Source organism: Orcinus orca, chromosome 1 (assembly GCF_937001465.1).
Source record: "Orcinus orca chromosome 1, mOrcOrc1.1, whole genome shotgun sequence".
Lineage (NCBI taxonomy): Eukaryota > Metazoa > Chordata > Mammalia > Artiodactyla > Delphinidae > Orcinus > Orcinus orca.
The window spans coordinates 110,093,111-110,119,931 of NC_064559.1; the positions used below are offsets into that span (position 1 = coordinate 110,093,111).

Here is a 26,821-nt window from a genome sequence, read left to right on the forward strand (position 1 = left end):
CTTCTCCCTCCCCTCCCTGTGCCCGTTTCTCTGAAGCAGGGCTCAGAGACTCATCACTGCATTTTCCTTTGAACTGGACAACCAGGCCACTGGACAGCCACTTTCTTCTTCCAGATCTAGGACATCTGATTGCTGAGGAATTAATGTTTCCATAGACAATGGAAATAAAAAACGCTTTTGCTAAGAAGTCTGGGGGGTAAATGCAGGGCACAGCCTGGAGAAGTAGGACAGCGCACTGAGCTCGGGGCTCATCATCTCAGTCCTTCTCTGCCCAGCCCCAGTTCCTTCCCGACTTGTACGTTCTGTGCTTCTTGTCCCCCAGCCAGCCCTCCCCCCTTGGGTCCTAGGTCCTGCTCTCTCATTCTTCTCACGTTGATTTCTCATATTCTGAACAGGAATAAGGTCTGTTCTTCTTCAAGGCTGTGACGCATCATGATGTTAAGAATTTGCTCAGGAATTTCACACATTCAGTCTAAAAAACCATTCTTGCACGGATTGGCTGTGTGACTTTTGGAAGCTCAGTCTCTGGACCTGTTTCTTCATGTGTCAATGGAGAGAATAACATTTCTTTGGCAGAGCTCGTGTCAGAATCAACTGAATAGTGTCCCTTACAGGGTTTTTTTGCACGTTCTAAGAGCACGGCAGACGGTCACTTTTCTTCTTCCAGCACGTTGATTATCCCGGGTCTTACATGCCCACTCAATGCAGCCATAGTGCCCCAGTAGCCCACCGGGAGGGGGCCCAGAGGTCTGCTCTGCCCCTGCATATGACAAAGGGACCCAGCTGCAGCCTGATTCTACTTCACCACCTCTGTCTGGAGCCAGGCCAGGCCTGCCTCCAAAGCCATAATTTTCAGGGTGCAATTATCCATCTCAGCGCAAAGAGGCCCGCAGAGGCCCCAGAGCAAAGAATGATAGAGTGGAAAAGAAATGTGCCTTGGAAACTTGGGTCCAACTTTCTGCTGCATCACTAGCTAGTTCTGTGAATTTGAGCAAGCCATTTCGGTTCTCTCTGGTTCAGCTGTAGAAAGTCATTTGTAATTCTTCCCTTCCCTCTCCCCCTGGCGACCACTTTCCTTCAATACATATGAATTAGGCATCTAGGCACCAGGGATATAAAAATGAATAGAAACAGATAAAATACCTCCATGATGGCATCATTGAACTCATCGTCCAATGAGGCACAAGTACTGTAAATCAATGCGTGCAGAATTCCATCCTTGAGGAATGCGTTCTGTGCTGGAGAAGGTCACGGTACCTGCATGAGTCTAATGGTGGGATTGACCTAGTTGGGGAGGTCAGGGGATGCTTTCTAATGAGGTCATGGCTGAATGGAGATGTGAAGGACGGGAGGCAGCCACTGACCAAGATGGGGTGGAAGAGATTTCCAGGCAGAGGACAGGATCAGTGTAAAGACCCAGCAGTAGTGGGGAACTAAGGTGTGTGGGAGGAACTGGGAGAAGGTGGGGGGAATGCCGGATGGAGAGTGGGGTGGGGGAGTGGCCGGTGGACAGAAGGGCCTTTTGGGTCTTGCTGAGGATTTTGTCTTCAGTCTCCAAAGAGCAATGGGAAGCCCTGGGATTGTTTTAAAAGGAGTTTTTGGAAGAGTGACTAAGTCCCTTAGCACCTCATCTTCCCATTCATTTATCAGATTAAGCAGTCAGTCATTTAGAAGGGGCTGAACATTTGGGACACAGAAGAGGATGTTTTGATGGAGGACATTTTGCTAGACAAAGGGCATAGGGAAAATCTGGAAGGTGAGGTGATGTCTCAGAGTTCAGGCCTCGACACTGTTACAGCAGGGTCTCCAGGCCCCTTGTCAGGACCTCAGGGCACTGGGCACGTGGCATCAGAGGAGGGTCAAGACAGGTATCCTGAGGAAGAGAGGGGGAAGAGTCCGGTGTCTTTAACACCAGAGATACGTAGCCTGCTTCATAATTGGAATCAGGGCTAGCCATTCTTGAATACATTATGGGTAGAGAAAGAGGAAAACCTAGTGATTGTTTGGGGCCTTGCTGAGCCAGACACACCCCCTAAACTAATGGGAGGAGCCGTTATCTGACAAGGTCAAATGCATATGTCCGTAACTGAAATTCAGTTCAACCCTATGGCTCATAAAGATATTTTATATCTGTTTAACCTAACTTTCTACTATCTCATGGAATCAAATCCAGGTCTGCCTGCTTGCCTGACCACAGCAGGTAATTGCATGGGGAAGATACTTGCTGTTTGATCCTGGGCAAGTCGCTTAGGGGAAGGTGAAGCCCAGTTTCTGCATCTGTGAGTTGAGAACAACGATACTAAGGCACTGGGTTAGATGAGAGAATGTACGTGCCATGCTTCGCATAGTGTCCGGTCCTGTGGCAACAGTTATTATTAGGGCAGTTATTCCGTATATGTGATATAACTATAGCACTTCCATAGAGACAAGGAAGGCAATGTAATCAACAGCAGGGCAGGCAATAATAGGTAATAGGGCGGAGTGAGGACTGTGGCAAACTGGAGAATCCTTCTAAGGGGGCGGCAGCTCCTCAGCTTCAACCACTGGCTCCAACACTTAGAACCAGTGTTGTCTGACTTTTCCAGAAATGCTAGGAATCCTAATTTATGACTGTGGTATTTAATTCCAATTTAAAAAAAAGCCCACCAACAATAGCAACATCTAACAACCTTATGAGACACACTAAACACGTCCTGGAGCAAAGTTAGACTGAAGGAAGCATAAACAAAGCTTCGCAGAGGCCAGCTGTTCTCAGGAGTCAGATGTGCCCCGCAGATAAAACTCTAAAAGCACAGGAAAGGCCATGAAAGCAGGCCTAGGAAGCGCTCCTAACACGTCCTGTGAAATGACAGCACTGTGAGCGCATGCAGACACCAACCTCCCTCAGGGAGGGTTTTGAGGAGGACAACACTCATTTAGTTTCACGTACTGGGACAATGACTCAAAGATGACACCAGCCTTTTACACTCCCAGCCCAGGAAGTGAGCTCCTGGAAGCCTGAGGGTGTTTCTAGACACTTGGGAGCTGCGATACCACTAATTTCCACTGGGGGTCTCTCTCACACCAGTGATGGCGCTGCCGTCCTCAGGTCTGCGGGATGCAAGGTCCTCCAGATCTCTGTGGGAGGATTGCTGTGGCTCCCTGATTTCACCGTTATGTGACTACCTGTTTAATCTTTACAGAAGCCAAACATGGATTTGAAAGGACCTCTTTCCTGCCAGTCAGTCAGCCAGTAGCCTTTCCTGTGCACAGAAAGGCCTTGGAGATATTCTGCACACGAGGATTTCACGAGAATCTTAGGAGTGCCTGTACAGGTCAGCCTGCTTGCTTTCCATACCCGGTGTCTCTCTCTGTCGCTGCACCAAGGGACCTGCTTGCTGCCTCCTTCCCTGACGGGGCTGAACAAGAGGTCGACTCCAGGCTTCAGGGATTGCCCTTTCCAGAGCAGCTTTGCCTGGTCCAAAATCCCTATTAGCTGTGTGACCTTGGGTTAGCCTGAACCTTTTGGTCCTCAGTTTCCTCATCTGTAAAATGGGACAAATACTAATCTCCAAAAATGTTTCCAGTATGAAACAGGAAGGTGTGTGCAGCACGAAAAGCTGGAATACCAGTGAGTCATTTATATTAGTACTTTGAAGCAGGGCTTGGCGAATGTTCTCTGTAAAAGGCCAGATAGTAACTATTTCAGGCTTTGCTGGTGTCCGTGGCAAGTGTTCAATTCTGCTATTGCAGCCTGAAAGCAGCCACAGACGGTACATAGCATGGCTGTGTTCCCATACAACGTCATTTTACAAAAACAGACAGTGGACTGGATTTGGCCCATGGGCTGTACCTTGCCCACCTTTACAGTCTGTTTTTGTAAGGCCTGTGAGCTAAGAAAGGTTTTTACATTTCTAAAGGGTTGTAGGAAACAAACAAAAAATAGGTGACAGGAACCAGACTGTAGATGGCTCAGAAAGGCTAAAGTGTTTGCCATCTGGCTCTTTATAGAAGGTGTCCAACCCCTGCTCTTGAGCGTCTCAGGCTTGTCTTAGCCCAGGAGACAGCAGCTCTGTCCCTGAGGGTGATGGGACCTGGTGATATGTCACAATAAGACAGGCAGGAGCCAGGGCCTGGGACTCTGAGTCACTCCCACAAGGGAAGCTCTGGGGCTGGAGGAGGGAGGGGAAACGAGGCCACTTAGTTCTCTCTTCCGATGTCTATTTTGGATGGGTTTTATGCAAGAGGCTCAGAAAAGATTCCTTCAGAAAATGATCAAGTTCAAGGTGCTTTCATTTCCTGAATTGTTTCTAGTGTGCGAGGCTGTGCTGTCATCTGGAACTGCTGAGCTCTTGTGAACAGGAATTCTGAGTCATGGGAGAGCCCGGGATTTCCACCCACTTGGGGAGGCAGGGGCTCTGACACAGAGACCAGATGAGGGGCTCCATCAGGCCTGAGACCTGCCCCTGGAGCCGTGATGTTGCTTCTTTGTTTTAGATTCAGTCACTCAACTGAGCAGAGCCAGGAGGTACCAGGCCCAGAGACAGTCCCCAAAGAAAAGAGAACGAAAACCTGAGGGAGGAAAGCCGGTTGTGCCCGTGAAACCATAGCCCACAGCAGCAGGGCCTTCTCTGGAGGAGAGCCCTGGGAGCCCGGATCCTTGGGAGTGCTTATGTTTGCGTGTGTACCAGGCAGAGGAGAGCAGGGTGAATGTCACAGCTATTGCTGGTTCTGTTTTCACTTCTCTCTGCCCTCCTCAGCGCTCCCCACCACTGATCCCAAGACAAGGTGCTGGTGGCTAAACAGGGGCTTCTTGTCATCACTGAGTTTGCCATCCACCATCAGAAACTGGAGGTTCCTCCCAGTATCCTTATGGCTCCAAGCAGCTCAGGACAGACCTGGTGCCACTCAGACCCCAGAGGGTCTCCCAGAGAACTGTCCTGGAGAAGACTTCATTTATTGCTTTCTGTGACTGAAAGTGATATATAGCTACTGCAGAAAATTTGGAAAATATAGACATGTGTAAAGAAGAAAATGTACAGAATGATTTTAGATGGAAAACCAACCTGATTAATTCAGGAAACAAGTATTTAATGGTGCATCTACTATACGCCAGGCACTGTTCTCAGTGCTGGGGATACTGCATGAACAAAACAAAGTGCTTTTCCTCCTGGAGCTTCTATGCTAGTAGAGGAGACACTCAGCAGAGTAGAGGAAGGGACTAGAGGCTGATGGAATGGGGCACCATTTTGGGTAGGTGGTCAGGAAAAGAGGAAGCAGCTAGGCGGGCATCTGGGGAAGAGCGTTTCAGGCCGAAGGAACGGAATGTGGCAGGAGCCTGCCTGGTGTGTGTAGGGCATGTAGGAGGCAGTGTGGCTGGAGCTGATGAGCGAGGGGGAAGCCGGGCGAGGACATGTGGGGACTCCTAGGCTGTGGTGAGGACCTCAGATAGACAGTGGGTGAGTGAAATGGAAATCTAATGCAGGCTCTTGAATAAAAGAGCTACCCGACTGGCATTATGCTTTGAAATAATCATTCTGTACACTGGATGGAAAATAGACAAGGGCTGGGGCTGGAGGTTGGCAAGGGTGGAAACTGGGAAGCCAGAGAGGTGATTGCACTAGTGTAGGGAGGGGAAAGTTTTCCTTCTCCCTCTTAGGGTCCCTGGCTGGATCTCAAAATTAAACTGACAAAGACAGATCAATGAGAGAAAAGCATATACATTTTATTTATTTTTTTACATGTACATGGAAGTCTTCACAGGAGAATGAAGACCCGAGGAAGTGACCAGAGCAGGAAGCTTCTTTACCTTTTAGACAAAGAAACAACACATTTGTGAAGAATTGACAAGACAAGGGAGTAAATGTGAAGAGGTAACAGGGTTTGTTTATACTGCCTTCCGGGGCCTAAATTTCCTGTGATAAGGAAATTCAAATTTCTGGTGATAAGGATGCCTTCCTTCCTCCTGATATAAGGAGGGTCCTTTTGCATGGGAGATTCATCTCCTGCTTTCAGGAGGACAAAGGAGGGTCAGGGTGTTTTTTACACCAGCTATTTCATAAGTCCCTTTCATTCAAAATGACCAATAGGTCAAGGTGGCATATTTTGAGGTGACATTTTCTCCTCTATAAGGGTAACACAAAGTTGTACAAGGGGAGGGGGCTGCCCTGAGTGAAGGGGAGAGGTGGACGGGAGCCTGAAACCCCTCCCCACGGAACCCCAGGGTGCCTAGGAGCACAGTTTGCAAACCACCGGACTGGAGACTCTCTGGGCTCCTGTGCTCTTGTGCAGGCCGGGTCTCTACCATCCAGGCTTCTGAAAATGGGACCTTGAAAACTGGATGCGGCCAGCCCTGTGCAGGGGTTATAAAGATGAGTAAACAGAGTATCTGCCCCAAGAAACTCACCAGCTGGGATGGGAGCTAGGAAGTCACACAAATGACCTAAGTACACTGTAAAGGGTCGGTGGCCCCCTTCCCTTGCCTTTCTTCCTTGTGCCCCTGGGCCAGTGGTTCCCAAACTGGGCTGGTCTTGAGGTCACCTTGGGAACTTTATACAGACTCCCAGAGGACTTCTCCAGAGATTCGAATTCACTTGGCCCCGGGTGGCGCCTGGGAGTCTATATGTTAAAAGCTCCCTGCAGGGGTGGTGGGGTGGTGGGGTGGGGGGAACCGATTTGCTGCTGCGTTGGGGAAGCTTGGGAACCCCCTGCCCCAGTCTCCTCCACCGGCTACCCATACTTGGGTTAACTTTTTTTTTTTTTTACATCTTTATTGGAGTATAATTGCTTTACAATGGTGTGTTAGTTTCTGCTTTATAACAAAGTGAATCAGTTATACATATACATATGTTCCCATATCTCTTCCCTCTTGCATCTCCCTCCCTCCTACCCTCCCTATCCCACCCCTCCAGGCTGTCACAAAGCGCCGAGCTGATCTCCCTGTGCTATGCGGCTGCTTCCCACTAGCTATCTACCTTACGTTTGGTAGTGTATATATGTCCATGCCTCTCTCTCGCTTTGTCACAGCTCACCCTTCCCCCTCCCCATAGCCTCAAGTCCGTTCTCTAGTAGGTCTGTGTCTTTATTCCTGTCTTACCCCTAGGTTCTTCATGACATTTTTTTTCTTAAATTCCATATATATGTGGCATACGGTATTTGTTGTTCTCTTTCTGACTTTACTTCACTCTGTATGACAGACTCCAGGTCTATCCACCTCATTACAAATAGCTCAATTTCATTTCTTTTTATGGCTGAGTAATATTCCATTGTATATATGTGCCACATCTTCTTTATCCATTCATCCGATGATGGACACTTAGGTTGTTTCCATCTCCAGGCTATTGTAAATAGAGCTGCAATGAACATTTTCGTACATGACTCTTTTGGAATTATGGTTTTCTCAGGGTATAGGCCCAGTAGTGGGATTGCTGGGTCATATGGTAGTTTTATTTGTAGTTTTTTAAGGAACCTCCATACTGTTCTCCACAGTGGCTGGATCAATTTACATTTCCACCAACAGTGCAAGAGGGTTCCCTTTTCTCCACACCCTCTCCAGCATTTACTGTTTGTAGATTTTTTGATGGTGGCCATTCTGACTGGTGTGAGGTGATACTTCATTGTAGTTTTGATTTGCATTTCTCTAATGATTAATGATGTTGAGCATTCTTTCACGTGTTTTTTGGCAGTCTGTATATCTTCTTTGGAGAAATGTCTATTTAGGTCTTCTGCCCATTTTTAGATTGGGTTGTTTGTTTTTTTGTTATTGAGCTGCATGAGCTGCTTATAAATTCTGGAGATTAATCCTTTGTCAGTTGCTTCATTTGCAAATATTTTTTTGCAAATTTTTTGCAAATATTACCTCCTATTCTGAGGGTAATTATCTTATCTCAGAACATCTCTCCTGGGCTGAGCCATTGATCCGTGAAACCACTTACTGGCCTGAAATATACCCAGAATACAACCAACACTGAAGAAAATATTCTCATAGAGCATCACAAACCTCACTGAGGGGAAAACTTACAGGTGGGGTATGGCATGCTGAACAGGTGGGACCCTAAAATTCACTCCAGAACCTGAAGAAAATCAGACATTCCCAAACAGAAAGAGAGAAGAAAGGGGAGGGTGGGGGAGGGAAGGGGAGAGTGAATCGCATGTGAATGAATGCTCATTTTCTCTCAGTTACCAGGACGACAAAAATAGATCAGCAAAATCAGATCAAGAGTCATCAACGAAAAAGATTTCTCTGAGTCAGACTTCTTCCCTGGAAGCTGTGAACTTTATCCTCCAGCAGCCATTAATCTAATATTAAGCCCCTTAACCTTCCTAATTGTTCTCTTTCAGCATCGGCTGGTTTCATATTAACCTTTCAATCTTTCCTATAATGCAGTCACCTCCAACTCCAGCCAGACCTGGTCCAGGTGCTCCTGTCGGCCCCGTCCTTTTCCTCTCCTGGCTGTGTGTCCCCCTTTCTACCAGCCTCTATGCCCTTTCTTTCTTTCTTTTCTGTCTTCCTTTCTTTTTCCTCCTTTTCTTTCTCTCTTTCCCTTCCTCCCTCCCTTTCTTTCTTCCTCTCTCCCTCCCTCTCTCTCTTCCTCCCTCCCTCCCTTCCCTCCTTCCTTTCCTGTGAAGCGGCCATCTGGCATGGTGTCTGACTCCTGGATCTGGGCTGACAGAGCATAAGGAACGTATTTTGCAAACGGGCTGTGATGGCTCCTCTATTATTCCAGACGAGGCTGTCAGTGGGAGACCACAGCTACCGGCCAGTCAGGGCTGATCAGCCCCAGGCTATTTCTGTGACTCTGGTGTTTGAGTTTTGTTTTTCCTCTCTCCTGGGAAGAACTCATTGAGATTATTTCTTTGGAAAAGACCAAGCACGTCACCCAGCTGCTCAAGGAACATGTGGAAGCTGGCTGTCTCGGGTTCCCCCTTGTGGCCCATGAGGGCTGAGGGCCACTGGGCTCTAAAGCTGGACTGTGGTTCTGTCTCCAGAGAGGCCAGCTCAGAAGGAGCCCTCTGTGGCCGCCACACAGCCCGAGCTTGAATTCTGGCGTCTCCTTCGAGCAGTGAGTGACTCCTTGAGTAACGGTAATAAGTGTGAACCGTGAGCGCTGGGGGAAGGTCTTCTGTCCCCCGGGTGATGCCACTGGGGCACTTCCTCTTCTCTTTTACAGTCAGGGTAGAGCTAGAAGGAACCGCAGCATCACTCTCCGAATCCTCCATCCACGGGGACCAGAGGCCTTGCCTCAAGCTGGGGCTGTGGAAGGGCTGAGACTGGTGAGGGGCCTTCACCACACCTACTCTGGGAAGGGCAGGGACAAGCTTCCCAACAGGCACTGCGCTGACAAGGCTGGGGCAAGGGCGTGTCCCCGACTGAGGCCATGGACCAAAGCCAGCTCTTCCACGGCCCCCCTGCCAGGGGCATCCAGGTTTGGTGTTTGTTTTGGGCCTTTGCCTGGTGAGGACGCCCTGCCAGCACCTCCTCAGGCCTCAGGGCGCACCTCCGCGCCAAATGAAAGCAGCTCTGAGGGTGGGAAAAGGCAGGCCCCTTGCACATCCGGGTCCTCTCTCTCAGCTCGGCATGTGCCCACACACAGCCCACCCCCTGTCCCCACAGCAGACCCACTTTCTCTGGTGTGTCAGGCTTCCCAGGCACAGGGCCCCTTTCCATAAGCGGACCAGCCCTGGGCTGCGTGCTGGGGCGAGCCGCACTCTCGCTGCTGGGCCCAGCGTGCCTTCCCCGGGCAGCTCTGGCCTGCGTGCCCGGGGCTTCCTGCAGAGAGTCTCCGGAAAGTGGCGTCCAGCTCCAAGGTTGATTCTCCCCTGGAGGCGCCCTGACCTCTGCGCCCTTCTCACCTGAGTGGGATACTTCTACCAGTTTACTCACACCTTGGGGGACTGGAGGGCAGGTTCCAGAAAAAGGAGGTTGGGACCCCCAAACCAACATTGCCTCCTTCACCCTGTGGCCCAGCACAGCTCGACTTGCTTACAGCCACACACAGCAAGAGGGGACTTCACCGGCCCTGCACTCCCAGGCTCTACGAGACGTTGCCCATTGGACAAAGGGAAGGCCCCACATCTACACCTCATGTTTGTAAGTTTAACCTTGCCCCAGAGAGCACTCTGGAAGGGCTCCAGCCTCTCCCAGGCACGAGGAGCTGCCCTTAGGTTGGGCGGTCTCGCATAGCCCTTCATGTGAAAATGCAGAAGAGGGTCTCTGGGCCACGTTAACTGAAGGGGGTCATGGGCCTTGGGGGTAAATGCTTCCCTGGGTTTGTCCCAAGTGACAGGCAAATGAGACTAAAGAAAAACTTGCAACAGGAAACTGATTTAATACCCACAAAAATAAAACACTTCTAAATAACAAAGCACGGCTTTTTCATTCTTTATCAGCTGAGGGTATTTCAGGCAACTGAAGCTTTAGCGTTCTTCCCTCTTTCGGTTGTCAAATGTTCAAAATGATATCCAGAGCTATACAATTTGCCTGTCACTCCGGGCTTTTGATCCTTAAGAAGTAAGATTGAGTAGGTTTAATTGGACAGGCTTGGAGGTTGTGTCTGTCATCTCTGGGAGTCAGGGAGTAGCATTTACCAAGGACCTGCGGTCAGCAGAGTCCGGCCTGGGATCTGTGGGACGATGCACCCAACTGGCCCAGGTGTGCACTCATGGGGCCGCAGTACTATTGAGAAGAGAAAGTATAGGAGCTTGATAAGAAGGGAAAAAAAAAAATAGCATAATGAGAAACCAAGCAAGTGATTCCACTCGAATACATTACATGCAAATTCATTAGAATTGGGAGGTTTCGATTGGAGAAGGGATTGGCCAGGTGTGGTTCACCCAGAGCGGGAAGCGAGCTCTAAGCTGAACTTGGAGGTGGAAGAGAGAAGGTAGGGGAAGGTTTTGCTCTTTGGGTGGAGTGGTTAGTGGCTAGTGACGGTGGCAGGAGGGAAGGGTGTGGATAAGAGAAGTCACATACACATACAGTTTGGGGAGGAAAAGGAACAGAGGGACCACGCTGGCCTAGAGAAATCAGTCACTAGTCTAACAGGTCACAGCCGGGATTCTGCGACCCCTCCTCCCTCCTCCACCGCCGCTCCCTGCATGCAGTGCTCAGCTTCTCTGCAGGCAGGCCTGTGCCCAGGGTGGTACAGTCATTTCCATAGCAACCAATTGTTCTGTCACAGAGACACGATTCTGACTCCAGGTGGGTTCTGAACAGAAGGGACATATGAAACCACTAAGTGACAGAGATCTAGTTTTCCAGTAAGTGCCCCTGCTAATAACAAAGAAGAGAAAATGTACAAGCCACAAGATGAATGGAACAGGGAAGAGCAAATGCTAAATTTTCCGGGAGGCATCAGCTGTTTGCTGCAAATGATAATAACTACCTAACGGGTTCAACAGAAACGATGTTGGGTGGGGAATGGGGGGAGAGGGAGCCAGAACAGCCTCTGTCAAGCAGCAGATTAAGGGTGGCAGCAGGGCGGGGATTCACAGTGCCAGATCTGGGAGGTGGAGAGCAACGCCTTAGGTGTGTTGTCTCAATCTGGCACACGTTCCTAGTGCTTTTGCTGGGAAAGCGGAACTGTTGCGGGATCTAACAGGATCCCAGGATCCCTGACTGCCTACAGGTGTACTTCCAAGGAGGCTTCATCAATGCTAGATACGGTTAGCAGCCCAAGAACAAACCTCACTAATTAGAAATCACTGGGAGAAATTAAGTCTGAATTACAGGGTCCTTTAGGAGCAAAGCAAGCGTATTATTACTCTGAAGTCATGACTGAGACGGTGCCTTTGTCATGGAATCAGAGAGTCTGGGTCAGTCTGATCTGCAGCTCACACCGCATGACCTTGGGCAAGTCACTTCCCCGTCTGTGTTCTCATCCGGTCAGTGACTTAAGGCCCTCCAGATGCAGCACCTATGCTAGTCCATGCTTCCAAGTCCTGTCTAGTGCAAGGACCTCCTGGCAGGGACTGAACTGTGAATGTAAGATTGATCTGCTGCACTGAGTGCTTTCATAGAGCAGAACCAAGACCATTTATTCATTTGCCATTCATTTCCACCTTCAGTTAACACCGACTGAGCACCTTCTACGTGGCGATCACAGGGCCAGGCATCAGGAATCAAGGTAAGAGGTGGCGATGCCTTTGGAGTCCTCCCAGCTGAGTGGGGGAGACAGGCAGGTGCACGCTCAGGCCCAGGGGCAGGGCTGGCCTCTGCGTGTGGATGGGGCCCAAGGGGGCCCCGGGGAAGGGCGTCTGTGGGTGCGGCTGCAGTGCTCTCCATGCCCCACGTGTGGCTGGAAGGAGAGGCGGGAGGCTGCGTGGAGGGGGGTAAGCAAGCTGCGTGGAGGGGTAGTGCTGAGCCCAAAGGACCAGGGACCTGGGGCGGGGGAAAGGTGGGAACAGGCATGCCACGTGGGCGTCGGTGCTCAGACCTCATCGTTCTTCTGACAAAGCTGGAGATAAACAGGCCGCTCAGAGAGGGAAGACAGTAAGTTAAGGGGAAAGAAAACAGGCAGAATCCCAGGGGGGAAGAAAATGAGATCTGGGGTTTGTGCCGGCGGATGTGTCCCTAGAGGAGAGGTGAGGCGTTGTTGGTGGCCAGTGTGGTTAGGCCGTCATCACGGAGTCCCTGGGGAGGGGCTAGGCGTGAGCACCCAGACGTGGGAAAAGACCAAGGGAACAGGCAAGGCTGCCGGAAAGCCTGGACCACTCCCGCCGAGCCCCCTGGACCCAGTGGGCAGGGTGCTCCCCACGACCCCGTGCCCCCCGTGCAGATGGTGGAAGGCATGGATTTTGTGCAGGGCAATGGCAGTCTCCTCTGAGACCCCCAGAAAGTTGGGGAGAGGATTATGGACTCTGGTGCAAAGGTGAATCTTGGCTAAAGAGCCAGAGATAGCAACCACCTGTCTGAGATTTCCGTGCTTCTCTACTTAAAAGAATCACGGGGACTTCCATAGCCTCTCCTAAAAATTCACCAGGAATCATTCAGTACCTGTTATTATTTGTTATGCTAAGCCTTCTCAGGGCTCCGCAAGGCCAGTGTCCACGCCCTTGAGGAGTTTAGAGCCCACCTGGGAGTTTACAAATGCACGTGCAAGTTTAAAGGAGCTGAGCTCTAGTCTCTGTGAGGGCTGAGCATGGATCACAGGCTGAGAGGGTCAGAGGGCAAGAGAGAAGGAGGGAGAAATCTCTCGGAACTGTGTGCTCAGGAACTGTTCATGGGGAAAGTGGCATTTGCAAGCATCTTGAAGGGTAAAGAGATGGAGAGAAAGAGGTCAGAACAAAGCTGTGTTTGGAAGGCAGCGGAGAGACAAAGCTTCCAGAAGCATCCGGTCAGTGACTGCTCTTACTTGTCTCAGAGGACGTGTTGACGAAAATAATCAATAAACCATCAATAATAAGAATAGAAAAGAGTTTTATTTGAGCCAAACTGAGGACTAGCCCGGAAGCCAGGTTTCCAGATTATTCTGAGAAACCACTCCAGAGAAGCAGGGTTTTCAGCACAGTTTTATATCTGGACAGGAAAAAGAACATTAAACAAGTCAGGGCTACATTTCTTCAAGGTTTCAAAAAACAGACCAACACGTACACGTGCAGCACGTACAGTGTGGCCTTGGCACCTGGGAAGGGAGTCTTATCATCGTATGAAGGGGGGCATTTAATCTTTAACATGGATGTTCTTTACTTCTGGTCAGTGTGCCCTTTTCTTTAACAGTTAAAGCAGATGTACAATATAGGTTTGATAGGCCACAAAGAGGCTATTGTAGTTAGCATCAAATTCAAGTTAACTCATGTATAAAGTCAGAATGACTTCTCTATAGCTCAATATGTGAAAATTTCTTTTATCAAAAGTTTGGACACCAGCATGGAAAGGACCCTGTTTTCTGGCATTGGAAATACCCTTCAATGTCAACCTAGACCCATGTTTGATTCCTGGGTCCGCCATTTAGTAGCTGGCTGGGCCTGGCCACCCACCTCCTAAATTTCCTCATCTGTAAAGCGGGAATGGCCATAATGATTATTTCAAAGGGCTGTTGGGGGGATGGAATTGAATGTGGCAACAGATAAAGCACCCAGCATTTAGCAGGCTTCCAGGAACACTGGTCCCTTCCTTTCCTGGCCCATTGAGAGGCTCCATTTGAGACTGAAGGGAATAAACATTCCGGAAGTCCTCTGAGTGCCCTTGCAGAGGTAAATACACAGATTGATCAGTGGGGAAAAATACGTTCCCTTCCAGCCTGTGGGGCGAGTTGTCCATGCACACTTGTCTCCGGATGTTTGACTTCCTGAGGCTTCTCTGAACAATGCCATCTCTGTCTTGGCACCGCTGACCAGCAGTCCCATGAGAGCCAGGTCCTTGTCACATGTCCTTTTCCTGGAGTGAGTCACTAGGGAATTGGGCCGTAGTCATAACCTTCGCGGGCTAAGGGAGGTGAAAGTGGGTTGGAATGAACACGAGCACAGAACAACTTGGTGCTTAATGTTCTCTTCCATCAACATGTTGCCCCGGGCTTCAACCTGGCAACTCAAAAGTCGGGTCGCATAATGAATGAGATAAACTGAGTGACCCTCCTTGTAGTCCACGAACAAAGGGCCTTTCAGTAGTCTGTGGTCCCAAGTCTTATCTATTGCACTAAAATCTAGGCAGTTACAAGCTGGACCGAGAATGGGTGCTCCCAGTAAGACTTCTCAGCCCCAACGGAAAATCAGAAAAGCCATTAAAAAAGTGTTTTTTAAATTGAAGTATAGTTGATTTACAATGTTGTATTAGTTTCTCCTGTAGAGCAAAGTGACTCAGTTATATATATATATATATATATATATATATATATATATATATATATATATCCTTTTTCAAATTCTTTTCCATTATGGTTTATTACAGGATATTGACTATAGTTCCCTGTGCTATACAGTAGGACCTTGTTGTTTATTTTGTATATAGTAGGTTGTAAGGAAAAGCCATTTTGATACTTTCCCGAGGAAAAAAGGTGACAAATAACAGAGAAGGGGAAAATCTAAACACCGGATGTTAAGACATATAGAATTTCAACTTTGAAAATTGACTGCACGTCTTCCTTCTTTGGTTGTATAAGCATAAAATAATTTTATGATGGCTAGCATAAAAATAAACACACAAATCTATGTGTGATCTCTACGACCTCGTATTTCCCCAAACTTGAGGTTTCCTTGGGAATCGATGGTGTCTTTTACCTGGACGACTCGTGCAGTGGAGCAGGAGAATAGTAGCCAGGGAACTGGGACAGTCGAGGTGCTACCCTACACTCTGGCCATGTGACGTCGAGCGAGCCACCTTGCTGCCCTGGGACTGAGAAATGAAAGCTTTGTCTAGATAATTTAAAGTTTCCTGTCAATGCCTCGTTCCCCCAGAAAGCTTTGATGTTCATGGCTACTCATACTTTGATCCTTCTGAAAAAAAAAAAAGGGAGTAATGCCAGACATCCTTACCAGCCCCGCTCCATTCCTTCACATGGCCCCTCAAACACAAGCCCAGAAGGGGCTCCCCTTTTGTGGAAGGTTTGTCCCGACACTTGTAAATTCAGATGGAGGCAAAATGTTGGCTCCCCGAGTGGTGTAAATGGTCACCCTGGCTTTCTGGCTTCCAGCAGGCTCACAGGTCATTGTGTGAGCTGTTCACATTCACACCCAGTCCCCACGTGCCCCTCTTCCATGGAGCACTAACCCTGCTCTGCAAATCCATTCTACAAACATTTATTCTGAGTCACCGACATGGCAGGCTCTAGTGCCAGATGCCAGCAAGCATGGCCCCAGCCCCGTGGAAGCTTACGCCCTAGTAGGGAATGCAGAAATACTTTCAGGTCAAGCGTAATAGAAACATAAACTCCTATGACAGTGCTTGGGAGGGTGGGAGTAGCTCAAGCTTGGGTAAGGCTCCATGGAAGAGGAAGGCTTTGACCTGAGCTTTGCGAGACAGGTAAGATTTAGACAGGCTGAGGAGGGAAGAGATGCCAGCAGAGCGGAGCCCAGGCAGAGGGGCCGAAGGGCACAGTCGTATCCCAGGAAGGGTGAGCAGCCCTTTCTTGCTGGAGCTTCATGTGCGTGAGGGAAATTCAGACAAAGACCTATTCATAGAAAGTCTTCAGAATTGTAAGGAATTTGGACTTTGGGGAAGGAACTGGGAAATGGTTCTGGGACGTTCTTGAGCAGGGATGTGTCATGGTGGGACTTGTGCTTTAGGAAGAGTGATCTGTCGGCTGCAGGGCTTGAAGGAGAGCAAGAGTGGAGGCAGAAAGAACAAAGTGATTATTACAATCACCCAGATGGGTGGTCAGGGAGACCCGGACTCCAGTGGGGAGACCGGGGCCGGAAAGGAGGGAAACTCTGGGAAGGAGCTGTAGAGGCAACAGAGTGGAGCTCCGTGCGTGATGGGATGTGGGAGTTGTAGTCTCACTGAGGACCACAGAGAGAACGTTCCAGAGGGAATCTAGCCACCTGTCCAGTCTGGGCTCACGGCAGCTTATCCTGGGGGCTGTCATGCAGAAGTGCCCTCATGTCAAGAAGTGAACAGACTTAGAGAAACTGACCTACTGTGGTAGAGTCTGTGGGTTCCCCCCGCAATATCTGTTCTTCCTTTCCTAAAAATAGAGCCCCTAAGTTTTAGTTAGACACATGCCTCCTACACCCACTTTGAACAAAGACCCTTTCCACCTTTCCTGCAGCTAGCTGTGGTCACATTGGCTACATCTGATCTGTAATCAGAAGCGTTAGACTTTTGCTTTCCTGCTGGCCAGAAGGCGATACGACTTAGGAGGATTCGGGTCTTGTTGTTACAATCAGATTTGAATCCTGCCCTTTCTGAACTTACATACTGGATGCCTTAACTGGGCAGGAATCCCTTTACAGAGAATCTTCTGCACTTCTGCTGGTGTCCATTGTTTGTATCTTTAATGCTTTTACATTCACCTTACCACCTTATTTCTACGTTCTAGGGGATCCCTTGTCTTATGTACTAACTGCAGGGGACATGGACAAATGAATAGCCAAAAGTGAGTCTGATGTCAAAAGGTAGCTGCTGCGGAGGATGGAGGCACCAATTCCCACCTCCCAACCCCGTGAAGGACACCTAGAGGTGAAAATGACTTTAGTAGGGAGATGGCAGGATCAGTTCCAAGCCTGCTGAGTTGTGATTCTAATCAATAACTGATCATATTTAACATGTATTGAGCACTTACTTTGTGCCGGGCAACGTTCTAAGCACTTAGAACTGCATCACCTCACAACTACCATTTGAGGAGCTGCTAATATTACCCCCCACTCAAGACAGAGAAACTGGGAGCTAAAGAGGTGAAGCCGTTTGCTTCATCGTCCTACAGTTCACAAGTAGAAGAGCTGTCACTTGAATCCAGGTGTTTCTGATGCCTGGGCCATTAACTATTAAGTAATTGTTCTTAGGGAGTTGTTAAAAAAATGTCTTTCCCACAACCTCCCTATTATCGGAATATATCTCTCTTCTCTGATACTGATTTCATACTAGGCGGTTTATCTGAGAAAACCCCTGCTAACGGGCTGACATGGTCCGTCTCCCAGGTGACAATATTTGAAGCTTGACACGGGCTTTGCAGTGGCGTGCTGACTGATGCCCTGGAGGGGGTGGGAGAGCTCTCATTTGTAGCATTTGCCAATTTCCGTATTGTAAATGTTCCCACCACCTATTGCAGCTTTTATTTTTTATTTTATTTTTTTAACATCTTTATTGGAGTATAATTGCTTTACAATGGTGTGTTAGTTTCTGCTTTATAACAAAGTGAATCAGGTATACATTCACATATGTTCCCATATCTCTTCCCTCTTGCGTCTCCCTCCCTCCCACCCTCCCTATCCCACCCCTCTAGGTGGTCACAAAGCACCGAGCTGATCTCCCTGTGCTATGCGGCTGCTTCCCACTAGCTATCTACCTTACGTTTGGTAGTGTATATATGTCCATGCCTCTCTCTCGCTTTGTCACAGCTTACCCTTCCCCCTCCCCATATCCTCAAGTCCATTCTCTAGTAGGTCTGTGTCTTTATTCCCGTCTTACCCCTAGGTTCTTCATGACCTTTTTTTTTTCTTTCTTAGATTCCATATATATGTGTTAGCATATGGTATATGTTTTTCTCTTTCTGACTTACTTCACTCTGTATGACAGACTCTAGGTCCATCCACCTCCCTACAAATAACTCAGTTTCGTTTCTTTTTATGGCTGAGTAATATTCCATTGTATATATGTGCCACATCTTCTATATCCATTCATCTGTTGATGGACACTTAGGTTGCTTCCATGTCCTGGCTATTGTAAATAGAGCTGCAATGAACATTTTGGTACATGACTCTTTGAATTATGGTTTTCTCAGGGTATATGCCCAGTAGTGGGATTGCTGGGTCACATGGTAGTTCTATTTGTAGTTTTTTAAGGAGCCTCCATACTGTTCTCCATAGTGGCTGAACCAATTCACATTCCCACCAGCAGTGCAAGAGGGTTCCCTTTTCTCCACACCCTCTCCAGCATTTATTGTTTCTAGATTTTTTGATGATGGCCATTCTGACTGGTGTGAGATGATATCTCATTGTAGTTTTGATTTGCATTTCTCTAATGATAAATGTTGAGCATTCTTTCACGTGTTTGTTGGCAATCTGTATATCTTCTTTGGAGAAGTGTCTATGTAGGTCTTCTGCCCGTTTTTGGATTGGGTTGTTTGTTTTTTTGTTATTGATCTGCATGAGCTGCTTGTAAATTTTGGAGATTAATCCTTTGTCAGTTGCTTCGTCTGCAAGTATTTTCTCCCATTCTGAGGGTTGTCTTTTGGTCTTGTTTATGGTTTCCTTTGCTGTGCAAAAGCTTTGAAGTTTCATTAGGTCCCATTTGTTTATTTTTGTTTTTATCTCCATTTCTCTAGGAGGTGGGTCAAAAAGGATCTTGCTGTGATTTATGTCATAGAGTGTTCTGCCTATGTTTTCCTCTAAGAGTTTGATAGTTTCTGGCCTTACATTTTGGTCTTTAATCCATTTTGAGCTTATTTTTGTGTATGGTGTTAGGGCGTGTTCTAGTCTCATACTTTTACATGTATCTGTCCAGTTTTCCCAGCACCACTTATTGAAGAGGCTGTCTTTTCTCCACTGTATATTCTTGCCTCCTTTATCAAAGATAAGGTGGCCACATGTGCGTGGGTTTATCTCTGGGCTTTCTATCCTGCAGCTTTTAAAATTCCTGAATATTTAATTATGGATTCTGGTGCAGCCCGCTTCAGCCCACCCCTGGGGCCCAGAGGATTGTATTGTAGCTAAAAGAGCGCCCATGCTAGCTGGGAATTCTTGGAATCCACAGCCGGACTGATAGAGTGCAGGCACTGAGGGGGCTTCCAGTGCTCTTCCAGGTGTACCTTTGAGGGGGTCCCTGGCTGCTTCTCGCTAGAGGTCTGGCCCTGGGCACTCCGGGAGGCCTTGCTGTGGCTGGTGGGCTTAGCAGCCCCTGGCTTGCCCGTCAGCTTTCCTCTGGAGGCTTCAGCTCACCTCCTGAAAACAGGCCCTGTGACCAGCAGATGGCAGCACTCTGGCATTCAATACTCGGTGCCCTAGCAAAATGAGGGGCCTTTGTTCTGAACCAGAGGCGGTGTCACCAAGAGAAAGGCCCAAAGGGGCAAGCTAATCGCTTGTCCTTAACTGACCTTCGCCTAAAGAGCCAGTGGACAGGCTCCCGTAGCTTCGTATAATGAGAGTCACCTTAGCAAACGACAGAGACAGCCCAGTCTCAGCACCACCGCCTGCCCATCCCAGGGGCTTAGCTCCGCCTGGACTGGCATCATGGAAACAGGCACTGGGGTCCTTTCAGGAAGGGAGCTAAGTGCCAAGAAGGTGTTTCCAGTTCTATGGGGGAAACTCTTTATTCCTACCTGTCACTGCCCACAGGCCACACTGTGCTGTGATTTAACTACTAGATCATTGACTCTACAGGATGGTCAACTCCTACTTAGGTGACCAGCTGTCCCAGTTTGCCTGGGACTGTCCTGGGTTTAGTACTGAAAGTCTCATGTCCTGGGAAGCTCCCAGTACCAGCAAATATGACGGTCGGCCACCAGAACTCCCAGGCCCAGTCCATGCAGAGTGCCAAGCTGGCACACAGTAGGTGCTTTATATTGTGGTTACACTGCAGACGGTGGTCCTGAAAGAGAGGGGCAAAGCGGCAGTTGAGTGGGATCACAGGGGCCGACCAAATCCAACAGACAGAATTTGATTTCATTTCATTTAAAAAACCTCCTCCCTTTGCTTTTTATCAAAGGAAAGGTCTGGAATGTGTGAGGGGGAAACTCCAGAGCAGTCCCTTTCTTCTCCCCTCTCCCCTTCCATCTTTGACCTCCCTCCCCGTTTCCTTCCTCCCGCCCCCCGCCCCCCGCCCCCACCCTCTGCAGCACAGCTTGCATCTTGTACCTGGTCCAGGGCCCTCCCATAGTCCACAGCAGAGAACTCCACGTTCCAGGGGAGGGTGGGGCTGCTTCTGGGGAAAGGGGCAGGGGTGGTGAAGCGGGCAGGCCGGAGGAGGGGTGAGGCAGGCAGAGGATCTTCCGCCCTAGAAACGGAGGAACAGGTGAGAGCTGCCCAAAGGAACCAACAGGTTCCCTGGAGCCCTCGGCTGGTCCCCTCGACTCCGGGCAGGGCCGTGGGCATTCCTCTCTCCTCCTGTGGCTCAAGCCTCGTTGTCATGAGGCTGATCTGCTTTGTCTCGCTGAATCCTCTAGACGGTTCACTTCGACTCCAAGTGGCTAGCTCAGGAGAGTCAGGCTCCGCAAACACCAAGCTGCACTACCACTTGAATCAGGGCAGAAAGCTTTGCTGGAACCGATGTAAGACATTTTCAGATGCTTCTTCCCTGCTCCGGACATCGGGATAAAGGGCAAGCCTTTCACCGTGGCCCCCAAGCTCTGCGCAGACTGGTCCCTGTCAATTCTCCAACCTTATCTGGTGCCGCTTTCCCCAGCGCTCACAGTGGCAGTCACCCTGGCCATCCGCCAGTGCCTAAAAATGCCACGCTCTGTCCTGCCTCAGCAGGGGGAATCTGGCTTCGATGGGGTGGTCCTAGAAGCCACTGTTTGAGGGTGAAATTGAAGTTTTGATGGGAAGGATGAGAAGGGAGCACGTCGTCAAACTGGGGAGCAGGGAGAGCAGTGAGGACGCTTTCAACATGGCAGGTATCAGCTCTTCCGGCCCCTTGGTGCTGAGAAATACAGACTTCTTATGGGGTTTTTGTTTCGAAATTTCTGAATAACCCACCACTCCTCATGTCAAAATCTATCATTCTCGGTGGGTTCATGTTTATTTTCCACTGGTGACAAATTGATGCAGGCGTAGCCCTGTTCTAGATAAAAATTGGCCACGCAGGTGAAATCCTGCTGGCTTCTGTCTCCCAGCCAATATTTGGATTTGCTGGAGCCTGAATTAACGCCGGGGTCTCAATAGGGACTCTTAGGACTTGGTGATTGTTATTAACAGGCGTAATCTTTCACCTTCAAGAACAAAGGGCAGGATTTTGAGTTATTTTCAGCCACAAGATAGTGGCAAATGAATATGGGGTTGATTGAAGAAATGCTGGGTCTGTGACAGGGCGTTTACCAGGTAAACCAAATCCTAGATAGCGAGCACAGCAACTCTGGTTATTAAGGCATGGACATCTCTAAATCTCCAAAGTTTGGAGGGGGCTGGTGAGAGCCCTTACTGGTGTCAAAGAAGGGCCTCCCCTTCAGCTGCAGGGCTAGAGGAATCTTAACGCTTCCACAGGAGCCATAGCAGCTGAACCCAACGTAAGGTACCTGAAGAGTACCTGGAAGGGATGCAGGCACAGAGGAGATGCTTGTGTCAGCTCCTCACTGATGCTATATTGAGCCATGAAATGATTCCCATGGAAACTGGTGTGACTTGTCCATCTATGAACCAGTCACCTTTGGGATCCTGGGGGTAGACTGAAACCTTGGGTTTAAATGGCCTTTATCCTTTTCAAAGAGGCAGTGTCTACCACTTCTTCCTTTCCAGGCTAGCTCCAGCCACTTTCCCCTTATCCTCCTCAAAGGGGGAAGCTGAGCTTCTGGGAAGAGGTCCAGGGTCTGGGGCCTCAAGGCAGTTTCAGAGACATTGGGTCATGGCTGCTCTTTGCCTCCATCTATTACCTAAAAATGTAGACTTTCCAGGTTGCCCAGGGTGAGCAGTCAAAAGCTGGGAAGTGAAGGTATGGCGGCAGGGAGGGGAAAATGGAGGGAAAGGCTCCTCCATCCTGTGTTGGTCCCCACCATCCCCTCGGGCAGTCTTAATCCTGCCTTCCTGTCTGTGCCTGAAGAGTCCCCAGACAGCCTGCCCTTTTCACCTCCCCTGCCACTGGCTTTTCTGTAAGAAGAAGCCTCACCCTGAGCAGAACACGGAGTTCTGTCTCAGAGTCTGGGAGGCAGCCGGTGGGTGTGGAGGGGGAGGGCAGTCAGAGTTGGAAGTGAAGAGGAAAAAGGAAAAGGGACTCTTGGATTCCTCCCTTATGAACCCTGGCTCTGACCTGTTATCAGAGAGCTGACGTGGCAGGGCGGTTAAATGACATCTCGTTCGCCACATTTGGTGACCCTCTGTATCTGTACTCCCCCCGACTTGGCTTCTCTGCTTCAAGACCACTACCACCTACAGTGCATTTACTGAGCGCCAGTGGATACCAGGCACTGTGCTAGGCGCACGGGCTGGGAGTTTATGCTCTGCTGGGATCCACCGTCAGGGAAACAGCTAACAGCTATTGTGGACGTGCTACAGTGGGTGATGGAAATATAAAATCTCCCTTCTGAGAACTGGAAACACGGCATCTTTAAACAACGGTTACCTTCCTCCTTAGAGGAGCCCCAGCTGCCTCTTCCCATGATGCCACCCAGGCACCTGGGGTGGGGAAGGGGGGCTGTTGAGACTTTGCCTTCTCTGTTGACTGACAGTGTTCCTATCATATCATCCTGCCTGTCCACTTGGGTCCCCACAGGTGAAGGTCAGCAGGCTGGACAGCTTGCCCTGCAGGACCTCTTTCTTTAAGGAAACACAGTCTGGGACCCACACAAAGAGGCAGTGTCTACAAAGGCCCCTAGGTGGGTGGGTGAGGGCTCCGTACCCACTGGTGAGCCCCTCCTGGGATGACCGCTCCTGTAGTGGCCGTGTTGGAGTCAAGTCCACTTACCGATGGTCTTAATGTGGACGAAGAACCGATCCGATAATTAATATTAGGTGTAAAAATATAATCAGAAATAAAATCTGTGAATCAGCTCATTCTTCCCTACGCTGGGTACGTAAACCAGCGTTTGTAGTGGACCTTTGTGTTATTTTCCAATCGCAGAGATAATTTAACCATTACGGGGCATCCCGACCTGATTTTCTCCCCTCTGCTTTTAGGGAAGCAACTATGTGTGACGGTCCACAGGATAGCACATGGGGTTCCATAAACTGGAATCACCTGGCCCATGATGTGATTTACAGGAGTAGATTAAGGAACAGGAAAGAGACTTCAGAGACCTGTTGAAACTGACAGGTGATTTCAATAAAGGCGGTGGTGTTTTTCAAGGAGCCAGCTCGTGATTATACAGAATATGAAATTATTATAATACATCCTGATAAAAATAATGAGCAGGAGAGGCAAAAGCCTGGCTCTGGAGGGCTTATTTGCGTTGCAAATATCTTTCCCATTGGTGCTTTGGCCACCATCCCTCAGCCCATCTGTGTGCTGGTCTCAAGGGGCCGGAGCGCGAGTATGCACAGGGTGGACACCCCTTCTTGTGGGGACATCTGGATGGCCTAGCTTGGGCGAGAGGGCCCAGTGAGTGAGGCCCCCTGGGGGATTGCATCAGCCATGGGCATGAGGGTGGGAGGAGGGGGTCATAGTCTTGTAGGGCAAAGAGGAGGCTCAGCAGAAAGGAAGCACACGACTGATGCCACTGTCACCTTCCCAAACCTGTTTCCAGAAGCTCCCACCCCCCATTGCAGAGGGGTGCTGAGAGACATGACAGTCCCAGCTGCTGAAACACCAGCAGCTTGATGCCGGGCTGTTTTGTTTTGGTCTTTTATGATGGTTAGATGTTTAGTGAGCCCCTGGACACTACTGTACAGTTTCTCTTTGTGTATGCTGTTCTGGGGAGAAAACATGTCCTCCAATCGTCAAGGGCCCATGACTCCCCATAATACAACATAAGCAGAACCTTCTGCTAATAATCACTCCCGGGAGACCTCTCCTTAGGAGCTGACTCAACCCAACTTTCCACCAATGTGGCCCAGGGCAGGAGGAGCCCCCGCTAAATGAGCCAACACAGCCCATGGGAGAAAGGCCCGTCAGCCACCTGCACCCTTTCTCCCGACCCTTCCCTTTCTTCTTTTTCTTCTCCTTTCCTTCTCTGGTTTTGCCTCCTCTCTTCCCTTCCCACCTCCCACTGACCCCATGCTCACTCCGACATCACTTCCCTGATCACCTCTCCTGTGATATTGATTCGATATATTAATCATTACAACAGCAGCTAAGAATTCCACTGCACTTCATTAATCCGGAGGAAAATACCATGTTAGCTGATGAGTGCTCTAGGGTACACTCATACATTCTTCCCGGGGTCCAAGATAGTGGAAATTTCTCACTTTCCATTTGTCACAAAACAGGAGGCCATTATGGAGAGCCACAGTGAGCCCGGGTTGGGCATTGGCAAGGGGAGGGTGGGAACGTGGTGGGCTGCAGTCCATGAAGACATTAGTCACCCATCACGGACTCTGGCAGACCTTGGGCTGTTCAAGGACTCTCGTAGAGGCTGAGTTGTAAAATGCCATTAGGGTGGCCAAGACGAGAACAGTGTGACTTTAATAAGGTTAAAGTTTGGCATTTTTACAGCTTTTATTATGATAAGGTTCTTAGTCACATGAGGGGGAAAGAACGAGAGTGGGTCTGTCCAAACTTAGCCGGTTAGACCTCAGGTATGGTCAGGCACGGCTTTCTGACAGGTGCCCCAGGTTGTCCTTTGTCATGCTGCGGGTCCCGCTTTCCAGCTACAAGTTCTTCCCTACATGTCAGAAAGCCTGTTTATCCAACTCTAGCTGCTGGGACTGGTAGGAGAAATGGGTCCAGGCATTTTCAGACAGGTAGAGTCCTTGAGACAAGCGGACTTACTAGAGAGAAGCAAGTGCCCCATTCCCTAACCAAAGGTGTCACCTGAACTTGCATTGTCATCAAGCCGTCACCCATAAGAGCAGCGGGGGAGACGATTCCATCCCCAGATCACGGTCAGGTTTGGATGCCTTTAATATCCTCCAGCCTAGAGCACTCTATTGTCCATCTGGATCTATCCAACCTTCAAACGGCCCCTCCTTTGGGAGACCTTCTCAAGCTCCATCCTCCCTTTCTGACCCCAGGAAGAATCCTCATTCCAGAGAGCTTAGGCCATAATTCTCAGCAGCGCCCATCCCAGTGTAATGTGTTCATTGTAAATACACCTTTGGTCCCACTAGACTGGGAGCCCTCCATGCAGGGCCCACCTGTGCCTTGTTTAATTTGAGTACCCAGCCTGGTACACAGTAGGTGCCCGGAAATGTTGAATGAAGGTGTGATTTAGCAGGAGGCCCTGCCCTTTTATTGGGAAAACAGCCTAAATGCTATGTCTTCCATATACGGATCATCTTTGCTCACAAAGAATAGTAAAAAGTACAATTTCTTTAAAAAAAATTGTTTTAAATTGAAGTATAGTTGATTTACAATGCTGTGTCAGTTCCTGGCATACAGCAAAGTGATTCAGTTTATATATATATATATATATATATATATATATAAAAAACTCTTTGATTCTTTTCCATTATAGTTTATTCAAGATATTGAATATAGTTCCCTGTGCTATACAGTAGGACCATGTTGTTTTTGTTTGTTTCTTTCTTTCTTTCTTTTTGCGGTACGCGGGCCTCTCACTGTTGTGGACTCTCCCGTTGTGGAGCACAGGCTCCGGACGCGCAGGCTCAGCGGCCATGGCTCACGGGCCCAGCCGCTCCGCGGCATGTGGGATCTTCCCAGACCGGGGCGCAAACCCGCGTCCCCTGCATTGGCAGGCAGACTCTCAACCACTGCGCCACCAGGGAAGCCCAGACCATGTTGTTTTATCTATTTTATATATAGTAGTGTGTATCTGCTAATCCCAAACTCCCTTTCCCCTTTGGTAACCATAAATTTGTTTTCTATGTCTGTGAGTCTGTTTTGTAAATAAGTTCATTTGTATAATTTGTTTTAGATTCCACATATAAGTGATATCATATGATATTTAGGACCAGAGGGTGACCTCTCCAGGGTGGCCGGTGCTAAGGATGGGGAAGAATCACCCACACCTCAGCTCACACAGAGCCTCGCACCCGACCTCAGCTCTGTAGTCCGCAGCACATGAGCTTGTAATATGGTGGCCGGAGCAGGTGGCGCTGGGGGCTCAGCGTGACATCTGGAAACTGCCCTTCCGTGGTTGCTCCACTTGGCTTTCCTATCCAAGGTGTTAGAGCACAGCCTGAGCCACCTGGTGGGGGCCTTGGCCTCCTTGCGGGGTGGGAGGTGCTGTGGATGGTCTCCTGTGTTCGCTTTGGAGCCTGGACAAAGGTGGCCATTAGGAAGGGTCCAAGGACACACGACTCCCATGCGGAGAGGAGTCAGGCTGATATTACTACTACTAAATGCGTGCGCTGGCTCCTAAGTCCTCCTGCAGGGGCAGGAGATCTCCCTGGAAACGCCCCTCCTGGCCCCTGGAGTGCCCTCAGCTGCCCTGGAGAGGCAGGTCCCCTTTGCCTCAGGCCACTCCCTGCTCGTAAATGAGGCTTG

The 26,821-nt window shown here is 49.3% G+C and overlaps 1 long non-coding RNA gene across 2 annotated transcripts in view; it reads left to right on the top strand.

The window, feature by feature from the left end:
- The first annotated feature begins 8,106 nt into the window (after positions 1-8,106).
- The window catches only part of LOC117203002 (uncharacterized), a 98,449-nt gene continuing 79,734 nt past the window's right edge, over positions 8,107-26,821 (top strand). Inside the window, exons 1-2 of one of the 2 annotated variants that reach the window (XR_004485558.2) lie at positions 8,107-10,069; positions 12,046-12,104. This is a non-coding gene — a long non-coding RNA (uncharacterized LOC117203002). The remainder of the gene's footprint in view (positions 10,070-12,045; positions 12,105-26,821) is intronic. The other variant, XR_007477791.1, reaches the window with a different exon arrangement.